We start from the raw sequence: 19902 nt of genomic DNA, 5'->3' as shown, positions 1-19902 counted from the left end.
TTTTCTGTAATTTCTCCTGGGATCCGTGTTAGCTCAATTTTTCTGGAGTTTGGATGATCTGTTTTCTAGTTTTGGAAAATGAAGATGGCATGTGCCATCTGCAAACACCTGAGGACTCTCCTGTTATTATTTTCCTTAGCAACAATGACAGGTAACCCATGGGGCATTTGCTGTGTGCTTCACACAGGGATAAATCTTTCACACTCACCACCCCACTGGATCCTCCACCATTTTATTTTTCTTAGAAAACAACACAATTTTCTCAGAAAACTGGAGCATTAGGTAAGTTAAGTAACATTTCCACTAGGTGAGTAAAATGCTCATTTTCTAGAATGAGGAAATAGTCAAAGTGTCAAATGCTAGAGAGGTTTACTAGTCTAAGAGTTAAAGAAAGGAAAGAAACATGCAAAGCAGCTCAACAGTCAAAGACAGGTTTATTGTGGAGAAGAAACCTGAGAGGGGCTTCTCTCTGATTTCAGTCAGGAGCATTGTTTCCTTACAGACTAAATGTATTTAAGGGTTTAGGAAAGGGGCAGTTTATCACAGGTTCAGAATGTTTCTACATGAGAGAAAGTTTATTGTGGGATTGGAATGTCTCTGGTCAGGGGAGGCTATCTCTGGTTGGCATATTTCTGGTCAGAGGAGGGTTTATCTTAGGGTTGGAATGTTTCTGCTTATGCTGTCATTAGTCATTAGGCTGATGTTTTGGGGCTGGATTTAGGCAGTTTTCTCATTAAGGGGAACTTAAAATGGTGGTGTTTGTCCAAGATGGTGATGCTCCTGCTCTGCCAACTAGTTTGAGAGCTCATGAAGTCATTTGCAAGGTATCCTTGGCAACCCCTAAGAGAACATTTGGAAAGAGTATTTGTCTAGAAGGCATGTGATGGGGAGTTCAGAAGTGGGGGGAAAGTAAGCATAAAGAAATTGACAGCTGGGCACGGTGGCTCACGCCTGTAATCCCAGCACTTTGGGAGGCCGAGGTGGGCGGATCACGAGGTCAGGAGATCGAGATCATGCTGGCTAACACGGTGAAACCCTGTCTCTACTAAAAATACAAGAAATTAGCCAGGCGCCTGTAGTCCCAGCTACTCTGGAGGCTGAGGCAGGAGAATGGCATGAATCCGGGAGGTGGAGCTTGCAGTGAGCGGAGATGGCACCACTGCACTCCAGCCTGGGCGACAGAGTGAGACTCCATCTCAAAAAAAAAAAGGAAATTGACAACAGATTTGAAGTATTTAAGAACCAGAAGCAGGGCAGAGTCAGGGGAAAGGCGATTTTCCAAAAGTCCATGTGAGATAACGTATACTCACGTACCACATAAAGATCTTTTGGTTAATGATGAACCACATCTACAACAGTGGTCCCATAAGATTGTAATGGAGTTAAAAAAGTTTCTGTTATCTAGTGACATCGATAGCTGTTGCAACATAGTGCAATGCATTACTCATGTGTTTGTGGTGATCCTGGTGCAAACAAACCCACTGTGCTGCCAGTTGTATGAAAATATAGCACACCCAATTATGTAGAGTACATAATACTTGTACTATACTTTTGTATAGTACGTAATTGATAAACAACTTATGCTACTGGTTTATGTATTTGCTACATTACATATATATTTATATATACACATATATTTATATATGTAAATATAATATTTATATAAATACTATATATAGTACTCATATATTATATTATATATAGTATATGGTATATATAATACTATAGTATTTATGTAGCATATTTATATATACTATATAATATATAAATGCTATATGTACTATATTCTTATGTAGTATATTTATATATACTACATAATAAATACTATATATACTATATACTATATCCTATAACATATAAATACTATATATACTATATCCTATACATGTTATACTATAGTATTTATATATAATATTTATATATTTATATGTAGCATATTTATATGTAGTAAATACATATATAAATATAAATTTAAATATATATAATAAAATACATATATTAAATATATAAAAATATAATAAAATACATATATTAAATATAAATATATATATATATACACACACTGTTTTTTGAGACAGATTCTTGCTCTATTGCCCAGGGTGGTGGTGTGCAGTGGTGTGATTTCGGTTCACTGCAACCTCTGCCTCCCAGGTTCAAGCAATTCTCCTGCCTCAGCCTCCTAAATAGCTGGAACTACAGGGATATATCACCACACCAGCTAATTTTTGTATTTTTTGTACAGACAGGGGTTCACCATGTTTGCCAGGCTGGTCTTGAACCCTTAACCTCAAGTGATCTGCCCACCTCGGCCTCCCAAAGTGTTGGGATTACAGGCATGAGCCACTGCACCTAGCCTACTATAGTATACTTCTAACCCTTATCTTAGATATCAAAATAATGATACTAAAATGTTTTAGTAATTTATATTACTAAATTTAATTTATATTTAGTAGTTTATATTTAGTAATTTTTAGTAAGGATACTAAAATATTGTAAACATTTGAGATATTAAAATAATGATATCTTTACTTATTTTAAAAAGTTAGCAATAAAACAGCCTCAGACAGGTCCCTGAGGAGGTATTCCAGAAGAGGCATTGTTATCATAGGAGAGGCTCCGTGCATGTTACTGCCCCTGAAGACCTCCCAGTGGGACACGATGTGGAGGTGGAAGAGAGTGATATTGATGATCCTGATACTGTGTAGGCCTAGGCTAGTGTGTGTTTTCATTTTTAACAAAAATTTAAAGAAAAAAATGCTTTACAAATAGATGAAAGTTTGAGATATGAATATAAAGAAAGAAAATGTTTTTGTACTGCTGTACAATGTGTTTGTGTTTTAATCTAAGTTTCATGACAAAATAGTCAAAAAGTAAAAACAAACAAACAAACAAAACAAAAGGCTGGGTCTGGTGGTTCACACCTATAATCCCAGCACTTTGGGAGGCTGAAGTGAGAGAATCACTTATGTCCAGGAATTTGAGACCAGCCTGGGCAACACAGTGAGACTCTGTCTCTACAAAAGATAAAAAATTAGCTGGATGTGGTGATGTGCACCTATAGTCCCAGCTACTCTGGAGGCTGAGGTGGGAGGATCACTTATGCCCAGGAGTTTGAGACCAGCCTGGGCAATATAGCGAGACTCTGTCTCTACAAAAGATAAAAAAAAAAAATTAGCTAGATGTGGTGGTGTGCACCTATAGTCCCGGCTACTCTGGAAGCTGAGGTAGGAGGATTGCTTGAGCCCTGGAGGTCGAGGCTGCGGTGAGTAAAGATCACACCACTCCTCTCAACCAGAGTGACAATGAGATCTTGACTCAAAAAAAAAAAAAATTAAAACAATTAAAAGTTTATAAAGTAAAAATGTTATAATAAGCTAAGGTTAATTTACCATTGAAGAGAGAAAAAAATTTAAATAAATTTAATGTAGCCTAAGTGGACAGAGTTTATAAACACTATAGTAGTGTGTACAGTCATGTCCTAGACCTTCACATTCAGTCACCACTTACCACTGACTCACCCAGAGCAACCTCCAATCCTGCAAGCTCCATTTATGGTAATTGCCCTATACAGGCGAACCATTTTCAATCTTTTATATCAGATTTGACTGTACCTTTTTTATGTTTAGATATGTTTAGGCACACAAATACTTCCATTGTGTTATCAGTGCCCCCAGTATTCGGTACAGTAAATGCTGTTCAGGTTTGTAGCTTAGGAGCAATAGGCTATACCATCTAGTCTAAGCAGTGTGAACCTCGACTATCTGAGACAGGTTCCAGTTAATTTAGAAAGCTCATTTTTTTACTTTTATTTTCATTATTTTTGAGACAGAGTCTCACTGTCAGCCATACTGGAGTGTAATGGCGTGATCTCTGCTCACTGCAACCTCTGCCTCCTGGGTTCAAGCAATTCTCCCGTCTCAGCCTCCCGAGTAGCTGGGATTACAGGTGTGCGCCACCATACCCGGCTAATTTTTGTATTTTTAGTAGAGACGGGGTTTCACCATGTTGTCCAGGCTAGTCTTCGAACTCCTGACCTCAGGTAATCCGCCTGCCTTGGCCTTCCAAATTGCAGGGATTACAGGCATGAGCCACCGTGCCCGGCCTAATTTAGGAAGATTTTTAGCCATGGTTGAGGACGCACGTCCGCGATAGCCTCAGGAGGTCCTGACCACATGTGCCCAAGGTCGTCAGGGCACAGCTTGGCTTTATATGTTTTAGGGAGACATGAGACATCAATCAATATATGTAAGAAGTACATAGGTTCCCTCCAGAAAGGTGGGACAACTGAACAGGCAGAGGGTTTCCAGGTCACAGGTAGGTAAGAGACACATGGTTACATTCTTCTGAGTTTCTGATTAACCTTTCCAAAGGAGGCAATCAGATATGCATTTGTCTCAGTGAGCAGAGGAATGACTTTGAATAGAATGGGAAGCAGGTTGGCCATAAGCAGTTCCCAGGTTGACTTTTCCCTTTAGCTTAATGATTTGGGGGCCCCAAGATTTATTTTATTTATTTTCCTTTCACAGTGTATAGTAGACTAGACCACTAGGTTTGAGGAAGTACACTCTCTGACGTTTGCACAATGACGAAATCACCTAACAATGCCTTTCTCAGAATGTACCCCTGGTGTTAAGTGGTGCATGACTGTATATGAAAGCCTCTTGGGCCTAGTGTGGTACACAGCAGGTCTTAATTAATATGACTTACCTTGAAAGGGGGAAGCATTGATCATATTTGAAACAGAAGAGGGCATTTGTTGAAAGGAAGGGAAAAAAGATGTTGAAAAAGAAAATAATTGAGGAGTGTAGATCAAAATAGGATAAGATAGCTGTGGTTTTGAGTACGGATGGAGAAGGTAACTTTCAAGAACAAAGAAAATTCTCTGAATTGAAGGTAAGAAAGAAAGGAAGGGGAGGGAAGGAAAGTCATTGATTGAGGACTTATATCATGCTAAGTGAGTGCAGATATCATCTTAGTCAATCTATACAGCAATACATTGGAGGTTGGATGAACATTTAATTAATTATTTTTTTAATTAAAAAAATTCTTTTTTTGAGACAAAGTCTCACTCTGTTGTTCAGGCTGGAGTGCAGTGGCACAATCTTGGCTCACTGCAACCTCTGCCTTCCAGTTTCAAGTGATTCTCGTGCCTCACCCTCCTGAGTAGCTGGGATTACAGGCGTGTGCCACCACGCCCGGCTCATGTTTGTATTTTGGTAAAGACGGGGTTTCACCATGTTGGCCAGGCTGGTCTTGAACTCCTGACCTCAAGTGATCCACCCGCCTTGGCCTCCCAAAGTGCTGAGATTACAGGCATGAGCCACCATGCCTGGTCCAGATTTTATAGGTAGAAAAACTGAAGTTGAGAAGAGGTAGGAGATTTGCCCAAGAACACAGCACAAAACTGGTATTTGAATCTCGACTTGCAAGGCTGATGACACCCAATGTCCCTTTGTTGCACCACACTGTGTGAGAAGTTTGCCTTAGGAACTGCTGCGGCCAACGTGAAGTTGGAAGAACCATGAGCAGTTGGGCAACCACACATTTTTTTTCATTCAAACTGGAACCCACTGGGAGGCAAAGGGGTTGGTAATATTATTTATTTTATTTTATTTTATTTCATTGTATTTTATTTGAGATGGAGTCTTGCTCTGTCGCCCAAGCTGGAGTGCAATGGCACGGTATCAGCTCACTGCAACCTCCACCTTCTGGGTTCAAGGTGTTCTCCTGCCTCAGCCTCCCGAGTAGCTGGGATTACAGGCATGTGCCACCACGCCCAGCTAATTTTTGTATTTTTAGTAGAGATGAGGTTTCCCCCTGTTGTCCAGGCTGGTCTCAAACCCCTGATCTCAAGTGATTCAAAGTGCTGGGATTACAGGCGTGAGCCACCGCTCCTGGCCTCATGTTGGTATCTTATTGCTACAAAGAGTCTTTTGTCAGTCTTAACGTCTCTGTTTTAATGTGAATGCTGGTCGGCTGTGCCTGAATAAGCTTTTGAATGCCCTTGGCTGAGAGGAGAGGTCTGCTCAGTTGTGGGGGCTTAGAATTTTAGTTTGGTTTGCATTGCGATGAATAATGAGCCAATGATACAGCTCTTTATCTTGGCTGCATCCTCCCTTTTCAATGATGTGTCTTCAGAGAGAGGAGTTTTTAGGAGGAAAGAAATGTGGAAGAGTAATGATTGGGTAGTAAGCCGAGGAGATGAAGAGTGTGATATGGTTTGGACCTGTGTCCCTACCCAAATTGCATCTTGAATTGTAATCCCCAATGTTGGAGGTGGGGCCCTGGGGGAGGCAATTGGATCATGGGGAGGGTTTCTAATGGCTTAGCACCATCCCTCCTAGTGCTGTTCTCGTGATAGAGCTCTCATGAGATTTGGCTGTTTAAAAATGTATATCACCTTCCGCACTTTCCCTCTTCCTCCTGCTCTGGTCATGTAAGACGTGCCTGCTTCCCCTTCATCCTTCACCATGATTGTAAGTTTCCTGAGGCCTCCCAGCCATGCTTCTTGTACAGCTTGCAGTTCCATGAGCCAATGAAACCTCTTTGCTTTATAAATTACACAGTTTCAGTTGTTCCTTTTTTTTTTTTTTTTGAGACAGTTTCACTCTTGTCCCCCAGGCTGGAGTGCAATGGCATGATCTTGGCTCACTGCAACCTCCACCTCCTGGGTTCAAGTGATTCTCCTGCCTCAGCCTCCTGAGAAGCTGGGATTACAGGCATGCACCACTACGCCTGGCTAATTTTTGGATTTTTAGTTGAGTCGGGCTTTCACCATGATAGCCAGGCTCATCTCATACTCCTGACCTCAAGTGATCCACCTGCCCAGGCCTCCTAAAGTGCCAGGTATTTCTTTATAGCACTGTGAGAATGGACTAATACAGGGGATGAGTTAGGAATAGCAGCTACCTGCTAGTGGCTACCACATTGCTCTGAAGCATGTGAATAGAAGAGTGGTGGTCGGTGGTGGTGGGTGCTCCAGAAGTGGGGTTGGAGGTTGTAATTTCCCAACAGGTTCTTTCTGTCTGGTGCATAGACAAAAGCAATTCACAGAGATCGTGATACTGCAGTAAAGAAAGAGTTTAATTTGTGTGAGGCTGGCCATGCAGAAGATGGAGTTATTACTCAGATCAATCTCCTGAAGGCTTGGAGGTGAGTGTTTCTCAAAAATAGTTTAGTGGATGGGGGGCTAGGGAATGGGGAATGCTGGTTGGTTGGGGATGAAATCACAGGGATGTGGAAAAGAGGTTTTGTGTGCTGAGTCAGCCTCTGACATTATTCCTGCAGAATACCATAAGATTAGCTGTAAGGGTTATAAAATGCGGCCCAAGATAGAATGATCTTTGGTTGTATAATTTTTGATAAGTAGGACATAGAATATTGCTGGTTTAATGAAGACAGCTAAATCATGAGTGATTGGTAAAAATACCCTTATATTTAACTATAAGTTTTCTTACTTAAGTAAACACCTGAAATTCATAGCTATAAAAATGGTTAATATGCTGGGCAAAGTGGCTCACGCCAGTAATCCTGGCACTTTACAAGAATGAGACAGGCAGATTACCTGAGGTCACAAGTTCAAGAGCAGCCTGGCCAACATGGCAAAACCCCGTCTCCACTAAAAATACAAAAAAAATTAGTGGGTTTGGTGGTGTGTGTCTGTAATTCCAGTTACTTGGGAGGCCGAGGCACAAGAATCGCTTGAACCTGGGAGGCAGAGGTTGCAGTGAGCCAAGATCACGCCACTGTATTCCAGCCTGGGCAACAGAGTGAGACTCTGTCTCAAAAAAAAAAAAAAAAAAAAAAAAAAAATAACAGGAAAGCAACTTAAAGAATGACTATCACAGTTTTTGTAAATAAGTGATCCTGGTAAACTATTAAATCAGTCAACCAATGAGATAAATGTAATGGAATAAGTCTTTGTAAACAAACTTGTCATATGATTATATGGAAGCCACATAACCCACTGAGTTATGAGTCACAGGCTCTGGGTGAAGTCAACTGGGATCGTCAGAAATGTAGAAGTCTGAAAAGACATCTCAAAAGGTCAATCTCGAGTTCTACAATAGCGATGTTGTCTACAGGAATCACTGGAGAGGTTACAAATCTCGTGACCTTCTGAACAATGGCTGGCCATCGTTTAACTACATCTGCATCTTAGCAGAATTCAGGCCCTTCTCATAATCCTAACCTTGTGGACTTTCATTAGTTTTACAAAGGTGCTTTCATTTGGGCAAGGGCTATTACCATCCTTGTTTTAAGTTTGAACTATAAATTTCTCCCAAAGGTAGCTTGGCCTATGCCCAGGAATGACCAATGACAGCTTGGACATTAAAAACAAGTTGGAGTCAACTATATCAGATTTGTCTTACTGTCATAATTTTGCAAAGGTGGTTTCAAGGTGAAGATCTCATTGTAGCCCTTGTCTGGAAGAACAGGGGCTGTGAGACTGTTGACCACAGCGTTGGCATGAGTTGAGACAGAGGACTCACTAAGCCAGCAAGTGGAGGGAATGACAGAATTTGGGAAGAGAAAGGGTAGGAGAGGGAAAGAGAGACAAAGGGAAAGAGATGGCTAGGGAGCAGGCTGCCCCAAAGATGACGTGATCTGCCATTTCTTACATGAAATTCCTTGCTTGCTTCCATTTCTTGAATAAGTAGTGTTCTTGTCTAAGTAGCTGCTCTGTAATGCTTTGTATATAATAAAACTTCAATTAACTAATTGCTCGGGGGAATGGGGGTGTTGTTGTTAATTGAATTATCTGATTAACTGAAAGTTAATTAGCTAGAAACCCATCGGAATTCCAAGGCTTGCTGTGAATATGCCAGCATATCTAAGTTCCCTTTCCTACCAAGGTTGGGAAGGGTAGGGAGTCAAGGCAGAAAGGAAGTAGAACCAGCTTTTATGGAAGGTCTAAGGTGAGTTTGGGACTTTACATGAATCTTATTGTCTAATCTAATTCTTGTAACCATGATGTAAGGCTAACATTACTATCCCATTTTATAGATAAGAAAATTGAGAAGTATCTTAACCATTACAGAATATTGCGTTGCTGCTTGAGAACATGAAATATTCTTAGAGGCATCTCTGGGATATTACTCCACAATGAACAGGTCTTTGCAAACCTACCCCCAAAGGCCCAAGGGAGCTAAGAGGTGGAAGAAAGTGGCTGACAAATGCAGTTTCTCTGAAAGAAACATTTCATAGGGACTTATAAACAGAAGTCATGTCTTGGGTGGCCACTGTTACCCCTGAGACCTAGGGCTTATATACTGTAGGGAAAAGGCTTCTTGCTTTAGAAGAAATGTGTTGAACAATTGAAGTTGACTCCTCAGGGAAAGTCAAGAATTTGCCCAGCAACAGAATTGATGGCAAGTACGAGCTCTTACGTTCTAAGATAAAGTGGAAATCTTGGAACGTTCCCGGAACTGGGATTAATCAGAAATCAACATGCAAGATTTACATCCAAGATGACGTTGCTTTAGCCTCCCCATGGATATCAAAGCTAGAGTCAAGTCAAGTGGAGGTTTTAGACTAGAGTGTTCCCCCTTTAATAAGCTCTGATCCTCACCCCAATTTGTTGGCGACCTTGATGAAGCTGAGGGTTATTGAATGAATGTACCCGGAGCAAATCACACTGGGTTCAAGTTCTCACTTTACCATTTTCTGGGTTGTGTGCTCTGGAGTCAACAATTCTTTGTCTTTATATCTCAGCTTCTTCATCTGCAAAATGTAGCACTGCTTACCTTGGAGGGGTCCTGGGAGACCACAGATGGGTTATGCATGAAATATAGCTTGATCACTATCATTGGCAAGGCCCATGGCCTTGTTTGGGAAACAGAGAAGAACTATGATAAAGACCTGGCAGACACCTTCATTTTAAGATCATCTTTGACATTTCCCTTTATATTAAATTTATCTTTATTTTTATTTTTATTTTTTTTGAGACAGTCTTGCTCTGTTGCCCAGGCTAGAGTGCAGTGGCACCACCTCGGCTCACTGCAATCTCCGCCCCCTGGGTTCAAGCGATTTCTCCTACTTCAGCTCCCCCTGAGGTTGGGATTACAGGCGTACACCAACACGCCCAGCTAATTTTGTATTTTTGGTAGAAATGGGGTTTTACCATGTTGGCCAGCCGGGTCTTGAACCCCTGACCTCAAGTGATCTGCCCACCTCAGCCTCCCAAAGTGTTGGGATTGCAGGCATGAACAACCATGCCCAGCTGCTTTATAAATTAAATATTGACTCTAATCTTCCTTTCTTATTCTTTCATTCTTTCCCCTCCAAGTATGATGCACAAAACCTGTCTTAGAAGCGTCTATTTGCTAATTTCAGTTTACTCCGGTGTTCTTGCATTTGCTTCTCCAACAGAAGAGAACACAATAGGACCCACAGGTATTGTTAGCCACTAAATCAAGCATTAGTTTGGCTAAGTCACCAGCCTCTGCTGCCATCATATTTTTAGGGAATGAAAAGAACAGTTCTTTTTGCTCAGAATGCTAGATTTATATTGCTTTCACTTAGCAAGTTAATAATTGATAAGTTGGGGCAGCAAATTAACACTGAACAAAAGAGGCTGGTGGTACCAGGGTCCTGGGAAGGCTGCCTAAATCAATATACACTCATGAATTTTGAGTGCAAAAGGTTGAGTTGAGAAAGAGAGCACAGATTTAGACCTCCATTAATATTTGAAACACTGCACAGGAGAGGCTTGCTACAGCCCAAATGTTAACTGAAGGGGCTTCAGAGAAATAGCTTTGAAACAAATTTGATCACGGGAGATTTTCCCCTCCGAAGATTTCGTGAGAAAAATCAGTCATCTTTGTTGTTTATGGTGTGAGAAGCCATCTATTAAAAATCTAATCAGGGTATTTTTTAACCAATTAAACATACCAACGCAACATTTGTCTGACTCAATATTCACGGATGCTAGAAAAAGCAAACACATCATCCTCTGTGATCAACTCAGATATGGTAAAATATTCCAGCCACACCTGCACGCTCTGTCCTCCCCATGCAGGATCTGGCCTTAAAATTTGATTAATCTAAACATTTTGTAAGGTGTCAAAAGAGGTTTCTTGCCTGATGCCTCATGGTCACCCAAACTGTGCCAGCCCAATTGAGGTCAAAATAATATCATCATTCACAGTTTGCTTTTGGTATGTCTCCGGCTGGGCCCCCAATCTGAGCTATCAAAGCTGGAAATTTTAAACCAAATGAGAAAATACTTCTGATGTTAATGATTCATTGAATCCAGCATCCTGCTCTAAAGTCATTTACAGTGTCTGATAACAGCAGTGCCATGGCCAATGAAGATATTCCATGTCAGATGTTCATGGTGATGGCCACTGCAGCTGTTCAGTATCTGAGAACACGTGTGCACTGATATGCTAATCACCTAGTCTGAGAAATAATTCTGTCGGTTAAGGGCTCACCTTTTAGAAGACATTAGATAGAATCTTGGCAGAGCACGATGGCTCACACCTGTAACCTCAGTGCTTTGGGAGGTCGAGGCGGGAGGATTGCTTGAGTCCAGGAGTTTAGATCAGCCTGGGCAACTTAGTGAGACCCCATCTCTACAAAGAATAAAATAATAATAATAGTAATAATAAAATCTCACAATTGGAAGGGCACTGAGTGATTATTCAGTGGAGCCTCCAACTTCCTATACAAAACAGCAATTCCTCCAGTCAGACTCAGGCTCTACTTGCATATCCCTGGTGATGGTGAGCTCATTACCTTGTGAAGCAACTCATTTCTTCTCAAGATACCTCTGACTTTTGGAATGAAGCTTTTTGTGTTGAGCTGTAACCTGCCTCCCCATGCCCAAGGCACAAGAAGATCACTTGGAAGCCTCATAGACGTGGCTTTCTGAATACTGTCTGATACCTCATTGGTTTGCCAATGCTGCTCCTCTCCCATGAAGCAGTTAATTTGAACAATAATTCAGAGCATGTGCTCATTACTGGGTCTTAAAGGCTAAAAGAAAAATTTGGCCCCTCCACAGTACAGGTGGTATTTGTTCTTTTCCCTGGAATTCTCATGCTAGATATCTTACTTAATGAATTAATGAAAATTTTCAGTTGAGTGATCCTAAGGAATACTTACTTTTGCAATCTCCTCTTTTGCCCATCCACATGGTTTTTCTGTTTCCCCTCCAATAATACCCCAATTAACAAGCAAGGAAAGGTCAAAGCTATAGCTTTCAGACTTGCTGAAAAGGAGTGAGATTCTTTTTGTTGTTGTTGAGATGAAGTTTCACTCTTGTCACCCAGGCTGGAGTGCAGTGGCATAGTCTCAGCTCACTGCAACCTCTGCCTCCCTGGTTCAAGCGATTCTCCTGCCTCAGCCTCCTGAGTAGCTGAGATTATAGGCTCCTGCCATGACGCCCAGCTAATTTTTGTATTTTTAGTAGAGACAGGGTTTCACCATGTTGGCCAGGCTGGTCTCGAACTCCTGACCTCAGGTGATCCGCCTGCGTTGGCCTCCTAAAGTGCTGGGATTACAGGCACGAGCCACCATGCCTGGCCGGGACTGAGATTCTTAAAAGCAAATCGCATTTAAAGATAAAAAAAAAAAATGCCTGTCCCCCAAATTCCAATATACTTTTAAAGTAGGGCCAGGAATATCAGCTATGTAGGATGATTTGTTCCCTCATGAGGAAGATCGTCCTGGCGTGGGCTTCTGCAATCCTCCTTTTAAGTAATCAACTGTTACTCTTACCTGGGGGAAGGAGAGAAGTTGCTGGAGGGGAGTGTCCCTTATTGAGTCAAGTAGGATCTGAGTTTTATTCCTAGCTCTTGCAATTTCTAGCTGTGACAACTTCTGCAAGTTGCTAAAGCCTTTTGGACTCCAGTTTGCTGCACCGTACAATTGGGATAAATATCCTCAGCTTGTAGGATTCTTATAAAGCGAGATAGTGTACTCAAGGAACTTAGCATGGTGGATTGGTTAGCTGTCCCTAGGTCACAAACCACCCCAAACTCAGAAGCTAAAATCATGAAGCATTTATGGCCTCTCATGTGTGTATGCATCAGCTGAGAATTCTGCTAGTTTGGGCCAGGCTTGGCTGATCTTGGCTGGGCTTGTTCATGATCTTGTGCTAAGCTGATGGACAAGCTGAGGGTTGGCTGTCTAGGATGGCTTCATTTGCATGTCTGGCAGTGGGCTGGGAGGCAGCTGGAGTTATTGGACCACATGTCTCTCAGCCACCAGCAGGCTAGCTTGAGCTGCTTCACATGGCAGAGGCTCAAAGAGCAGCAGAAGTGTGTACAGCTTTTCAAACTGGCACTGCATCCCTTCTACCACACTCTCTTGGCCAAAGCAAGTCATTCATCGGATTGCAGCATGGATTCTACCTCTTGATGGGAAGTCACATTGCAAACGGCAGCCACTTTTTCCAATGAATCTGCTTCACACCGAACAGGGTGCAAGTACTCCAAAGATGATAGCTGTTAAAGATGGATTTCACAGGCTGAAAATTGCAAGGACTGGTTTTGTCTGTAGCCTCTTAGTGGAAGCACTTACAAATTGTCCGTTAGGAATCCCACATCATAAGCATTTTATTGTCAATATTGGCAATACCTCTTTATTATATTTTTACTAGAATTCATGGAGGGGATGGAGAGCTGGATCAAGCTGTTTGAGGCAGAAGGTGGACAACCTTCTAAGACAGAATGGAGAGAACTCCTGGTGAGACTTGCTTCCGTCCTTGCAAGGGAGGCAACTGCCAGGAAATCCTGGGGTTCAGAACTATACTCTTGACATGGAGAGGAGCCCACTTTTTTTTTTTTTTTTTTTTTAAATGGAGTCTTACTCACTCTGTCACCCAGGCTGGAGTGTAGTGGCGTGATCTTGGCTCACTGCAAACTCCATCTCCCAGGTTCATGCCATACTCCTGCCTCAGCCTCTTGAGTAGCTAGGATTACAGGTGTGTGCCATCACGCTCAGCTATTTTTTTTTTTTTTTTTAATTTTTAGTAGAGACGGGATTTTGCCGTGTTAGCCAGGCTGGTCTTGAACTCCTGACCTCAAATGATCCTCCTGCCTCAGCCTCCCAAAGTACTGGGATTACAGGCATGAGCCACCGTACCAGGCCCAAAGAGCCCACTCTGATGGTTATTGTCTTACTTTCCCTAGATGGGGCAGGGTGCATGTATGCTCCTGGCCTGGTTTTGGGATCTTTATATTTAATTCTTATGCCGGCTCTGTGGTTTCTCCATTATTATTCCCATTTTACTATTGCTGAAGTTGAGGCTCTGGCAGCTAGGATGATTTGCAAATGGCAGAGCTAGGGTTGAACCCAGGGAAGTGCTGCTTGATAGTCAGAGCTTTTTCTTCATACCTCGCTGCCCTGAGTTTACCAGCAGCAAGACAAGGGTAAAGGAGGAAGAGGGGTCGTCTTTAGTGAGTGCCTAAGCTAACACAGGTTAGGCGCAGATCTAAGCTGTTCCTATCATTATTTCTTTTCATCCTGATTGCCCTACTGCTTTTAGCCCTATTTTACAGATGAGGAAATTCAGGTTCAGAGAGGTTATGCAGCCTCTTCAAGGTTGCACAGCCAGGAAATGGCAGAGCTGAGATGAAAACTCCTCTGATTCTTCACTACCACTTCTCTGCAAGATCGTCTTTACAGCAACAAGGAAAAGAGAAAGCTCGCCAGGAACTCCGCACCCTGTAGCCTATGGGCTAATTTCCCTCTCAAGAAAAAGCCCCTGTAATGAATGATTCCACTATCTCTGGGAGGTGGCAAGTGACCTGAGCTTTGGGAATTGGCTGATAAACATAGTGCTGTTGTCAACCAGGGGCTCCTGGGCCACCTGGGCTGATTCTAGTTGCTCATAATCAAGGTAGGGAAGACTGGTTGAAACCAAGTGGCACTGTCTTTAATCTAGAAGGACTCAGAATGGAAGTACCAAGGACAAATCAAACCAGCCTGCAAAATTGCTCGTGGCTTTGCAGCACCCACTTAAAAACAATATTCAGGTCGGGCGCGGTGGCTCATGCCTGTAATCCCAGCACTTAGGGAGGCCGAGGCGGGCAGATCATGAAGTCAGGAGATTGAGACCATCCTGGCTAACACAGTGAAACCTCGTCTCTACTAAAAATACAAAAAATTAGCCGGGCGCGGTGGTGGGCACCTGTAGTCCCAGCTACCTGGGAAGTTGAAGCAGGAGAATCACCTGAACCCAGGAGGTGGAAGTTGCAGTGAGCCGAGATTGAGCCACTGCACTTCAGCCTGGGTGACAGCCTGGGTGACTCTATCTCAAAACAAAAAACAAAAAACAAAAAACAATATTCAAGTGTATTAAACACATTTCTAAAAGTTTTTTAAAACGCTTAACTTTAATCAGCTTCAGCATTTATGTTGCTCCCACATTTTGCATAGAACTGAACTCTTAAATCTGCTGACACCCATTAAATTGATCCTAATGTGGACTCTGAGGCATCAATTTCGTCTTGCTTATTTGTCTTTTTCTTTGCTTCTTCTAACATTTTTTGTATTTCTTTTCTCCTCCTCCCCTTCTCCTCCCTTCTCCCTTCTCCTCCCTTCTCCCCTTCTTCCCCCTCCTCCCCTTCTCCTCCCTCGTCCTGCCCACCTCCTGCCCCTTTCTCCTCCTCCTCCTTCTTCTTCTTCCTCCTCCTCCTCCTCCTCCTCCTCCTCCTATTCTTCTTCAACAAGGTCTTGCTTTGCTGCCCAGGCCACAGTGCAATAGCACAATCATAGCTCACTGCAGCCTTGAACTCCTGGGCTCAACTGATGCTCCCTTCTCAGCCTCCCAAGTAGCTGGGACTACAGATGCATGCCACCATGCCCTGCCAATTTTTGGTATTTTGTAGAGATACGGCTTTGCTATGTTGCCCAGGCTGATCTTGAACTCTTGGGCTCAAGCGATCCTCCTGCCTCAGCCTCCCAAAGTGCTGGGATTACAGGTGTGAGCCACTGCACCCATCCTTCTTATGTTTCTTCTTGAGAATGACTAATGAAAACATTACCAATTTGATAAGGTATCATTAAGCCATCATCATCCTCAAGCATGATGTCATCCCAAGCATCTTCTAAATTATAAAAGTGCTTCTTTTTTTACTTCTGTTTCTTCCTTTACCTTGGTAGAGCTAAAGGAAGCAACAGAAATACCTTTAGCTCCACCTCCACCTACCTGTATTCTCTGCAAAGCTGTTTGTCTTTTGTTTATCTTGGAAAGTAACATGGATATTTTCTCTGCCTTCACGGTGGCCATCATCTTTGCAACACCTTCTTGATATACTGGGTGTTCTCGGGCTTGTCAGCTCTTCCACACAGAAGCTGGGTGGGGTAGCAGGCGCACCGAAGGGCTCTGCAGAAGCTGTGAAGGAAGAATAGATGCATTCTGCGGATGCAGTTACCTGGGTCCCTGTGACAGCAAGAAGCTGAGACTGACTGCCTCTAGCCCCACCTGCTGAATCAATGACCCTGGGCCCCTTGTTCAAGCCACTTCTACCTCCTGCCATGTTCCCAGGTGGCGGCCGCGCCTTGGATAATATCTTAGCTGCTTCGTGCCCTCTCTGTTCACTTGGTCACCTCTGCCTCTGCTGTGGCCACTGTCACTCCCAACATCTCTTTCCTGGGCCTGGGGCATTCTACATCTCCACCTCTCTCTTGCTTCATGTGACTGATGTTGCTCTGGGTGTCTGAATCCAGATCCTGGGCAGTCCAGGGTGGTGGTCTCAACCCCTGCTCTGGAGGCCGGCTGCCCTGGAGCTGAGCTGCCCTAGGTTGGGCCTGGGCTTTTGGCTGAGGAGTACTTCTCTGACCTAGTGTTTTTTTTTTTTTTCCCCTAAGAGGCAGTGTCTTGCTCCATTGCCCAGGCTGGAGTGCAGTAGTGCTATCCTAGTTCACTGCAGCCTTGAATTCCTCGACTCAAGTGATCCTCCCTCCTCAACCTCCAAAGGAGCTTGGACTACAGGCATGCACCACTATGCCTGGCTAATTATTATTATTATTAAATTTTTTTTAGAGATGGGGTCTTGCTATGTTGCCCAGGCTGCTTTCAAACTCTTGGCCTCAAACTATCCTCCCACCTTGGCCTCCTAAAATGTTGGGATTATAGGCATGAGCCGTTGTACCCAGGCTGACCTAGTTCTGGGAGCCTAGGGAGAGCCCCCAAAGCACTGAGCCCCTCTGTCTGTGGGAATGGAAGGTTTCAGGGTTTGTGCCCCTTGACTTATTCTTGGGAACTTTCCTTGCATGCCTCCTTTGTCATGGAGCTCTTGAAGGTCCCTCTTACCCTCTTTCATTTCTTGTTCGTGTCTCTCCTGCCGGCCTGCGAACCCTCTAAGCACAGGGATCTGGGCCAGGACTGCTCTGTGCACCCCATGACCAGCCTGTATCTAAACCCCAGCAAATGGAATAGAATCTTTCTTCCTGGGGGCACATCCCTCCACTCTGCCCTCTCCCCTGGCCCCACACAACATTCAACATTCATTTTCCTCCTTAGATCCCTCAGTTCTCACTCCCCTCATTACTCATTCTACAGTTGTCTAAAATGACATTGCAGGAAAATACAGAAGAGATACATCACGGGGTCCCAAGGGTGAGTAGTGAGCATGGTGCAGTCAGGGGTGACTTTTCAGAGAAGGTGAGGTTGAGGCGAGTCAAGGTGGGCCATGGGCTTTACAGGAAAGATGAGGGAAGGACCCTAGGTGGGCAAAGGCCAGAGGACTTGAACCTGCCTGGAGGGAGGGGCGGCCTGGGTGCGCATGTGGTGAGCATGTGTGTGAGTGCATGTGGGTGTGCGCGTGTGTGCGCGTGGGTGACTGTGTGAGCGCGTGTGTGTGCAGATCAATAATGAGAAGCCAGGTTGCTAGGCAGCCAGTCCCAGATCTTTGAGTGCCAGTTTTGAGCTGCCTTGAGTGGCAGCAGCAAGCCACAGGAGAAGCTGAGTGAGCAGCCACCTCCCTTGCATTTCAGCCCCAGGCTGGCCGTGCCCCTCTGCACCCACAGCATGGCTACCTTGCTGTGCATAGTCGGGCATTGCAAACACTTGTGGACAATTCCTCTGTCTGCTGCCTGACACCAGTGTGACCGACAGCAGGTCCTGACAACTCAATCTCTGAGTTGCTTCTTAGATCTATGGCCTCCTCCCTGCACCTGTCCTGGCCAATGGTCTCCCTGCCTCCAGCCATTCCTGTCCTAATCACTCTCCACTCCGCTCCCTGCTGCCTGGTTGGCCACCGTCAACACACTCCTCTGTTTACAACCTTTAAAGGCAGAGGGAGAGTCCATAATCTTGCACGTGGCATTTACTACCTCACTGACCTTCTGACTCTTCAGTGCAAGGTAAGATCCAGCTCCAGCCCCAGCGAGTCACCTCCTCTCCCCGTAACATCTTCTCTGAATGCCTCTGTTCACATCTTTGCGGTGTTTTTCCTCTTCTTTCTTTCTGTTTGAAACGCTCTTTATCACCTTGTAAAATCCTATTATCAGCTCAGAAGTCGCTTCCTCTCTGCACGCTTTCCAACCCTGGCAGGTGGAATTAATTTCTCCAGCTCCAAGCATCCTCAACCCTCTGCTCATTCTGCTGGCTCCTGCCTTCACAGCTAGACTGTTGCATCCAGACCTGCCCCACCTGCTTGATGCATCCCCAATGCCTGGCACAGGGACGACTTGTAATGGCTGCCTTGTCGGTGGTGGCGGGAAGGAGGGACCCATCAGCCCAGGCAGGGTGCCATCCAATGCACACATCCATTCCTGGGTTTCCCAGGCACACTCACAGGGGCGGCTCTTGCTCTCGGTCAGGTTTCTAGTTCTTGGTCTTTTTCACATTCTGTTGCTGGATTTGATTCACTCCAATTATCCCCACAGTCCCGAAGGGCTGCTGGGGACTTGTAAATTCAGCTTTCTGCCTTCTTGCTAACTACAAGCAGTTTCTCTAGAGAGGTGTCTTCTTCCCTATCTAAAGTTTCTTTCTGAAGCTTATTGAATTTCAAGACCACGTTATATTTCCAGCTGGTGTTTTTCAAAGATGGCACATCCTCTGCTGGTGCCCGGATGTAGGAAGCCACACGCCTGGATGGCCTGGGGAGAAAGGAGCGCTGGGAGCAGTGACCTACCGCAGTGTAGGATGGTGAGTGAGGCTCGCAACCAGAGAAAGAGGCTGGCACTCATTGCTGTGAGAACTTGGCAGGCAATTAATTGCTCTGTGTCTATTTCCTTATGTCTAAAATGATGTAAACACAGTGTCTCACTTCTGTGGTCACTATAGGGTTGAATAAGTGAATATATGTAGTATGCTCAGTGTCTAACACAGAGTAAGCACTCTGAGTTAGCTGTGTTATTGCCTTTCTTTTCTGTCTTCCTTTCTTTTCCTTTCCTTCTTTCCCTTCCCTTCTTCCTTCCTTCTTTCCTCCCTCTTTCTCCCTTTCTCTCTTCCTTCCTTCCTTCCTTCCCTCCCTCCCTCCTTCCTTCCTTCCTTCTCTCTCTCTCTTTCTTTCTTTCTTTCTTCCTTTCTTCTTTCTTTCTTTTCTTTCTTTCTTTTTTCTTTCTTTCTTTCTTTCTCTTTCTTTCTTTCTTTCTTTCTTTCTTTCTTTCTTCCTTTTTCTTTCTTTCTTTCTTTCTTTCTTTCTTTCTTTCTTTCTTTTCTTTCTTTCTTTCTTTCTTTCTTTCTTTCTTTCTTTCTTTCTTTCTTTCTTTCTTCTTTCTTTCTTTCTTTCTTTCTTTCTTTCTTTCTTTCTCTCCCTCCCTCCCTCCCTCCCTCCCTCCCTCCCTCCCTCCCTCCCTCCCTCCCTCCCTCCCTCCCTCCCTTCCTTCCTTCCTTCCTTTCCTTCCTTCCTTCCTTCCTTCCTTCCTTCCTTCCTTCCTTCCTTCCTTCCTTCTTTCATTTTCAAAATAGAGGCAGGGTATCATTATATCGCCCAGGCTGAT

The 19902-nt window shown here is 43.8% G+C and overlaps 1 long non-coding RNA gene across 1 annotated transcript in view; it reads left to right on the top strand.

Moving 5' to 3' along the window:
* Window positions 1-18283: 18283 nt before the first annotated feature.
* Window positions 18284-19902, top strand: part of LOC126950437 (uncharacterized) — a 72675-nt gene continuing 71056 nt past the window's right edge. Inside the window, exons 1-2 of the long non-coding RNA XR_007724173.1 lie at window positions 18284-18318; window positions 18988-19105. This is a non-coding gene — a long non-coding RNA (uncharacterized LOC126950437). The remainder of the gene's footprint in view (window positions 18319-18987; window positions 19106-19902) is intronic.

This window comes from Macaca thibetana, chromosome 3 (assembly GCF_024542745.1).
Source record: "Macaca thibetana thibetana isolate TM-01 chromosome 3, ASM2454274v1, whole genome shotgun sequence".
In the NCBI taxonomy this organism is placed as follows: domain Eukaryota; kingdom Metazoa; phylum Chordata; class Mammalia; order Primates; family Cercopithecidae; genus Macaca; species Macaca thibetana.
Note: the sequence above shows the minus strand (reverse complement) of the source record. Positions and strands in the feature narration are given on the sequence as shown.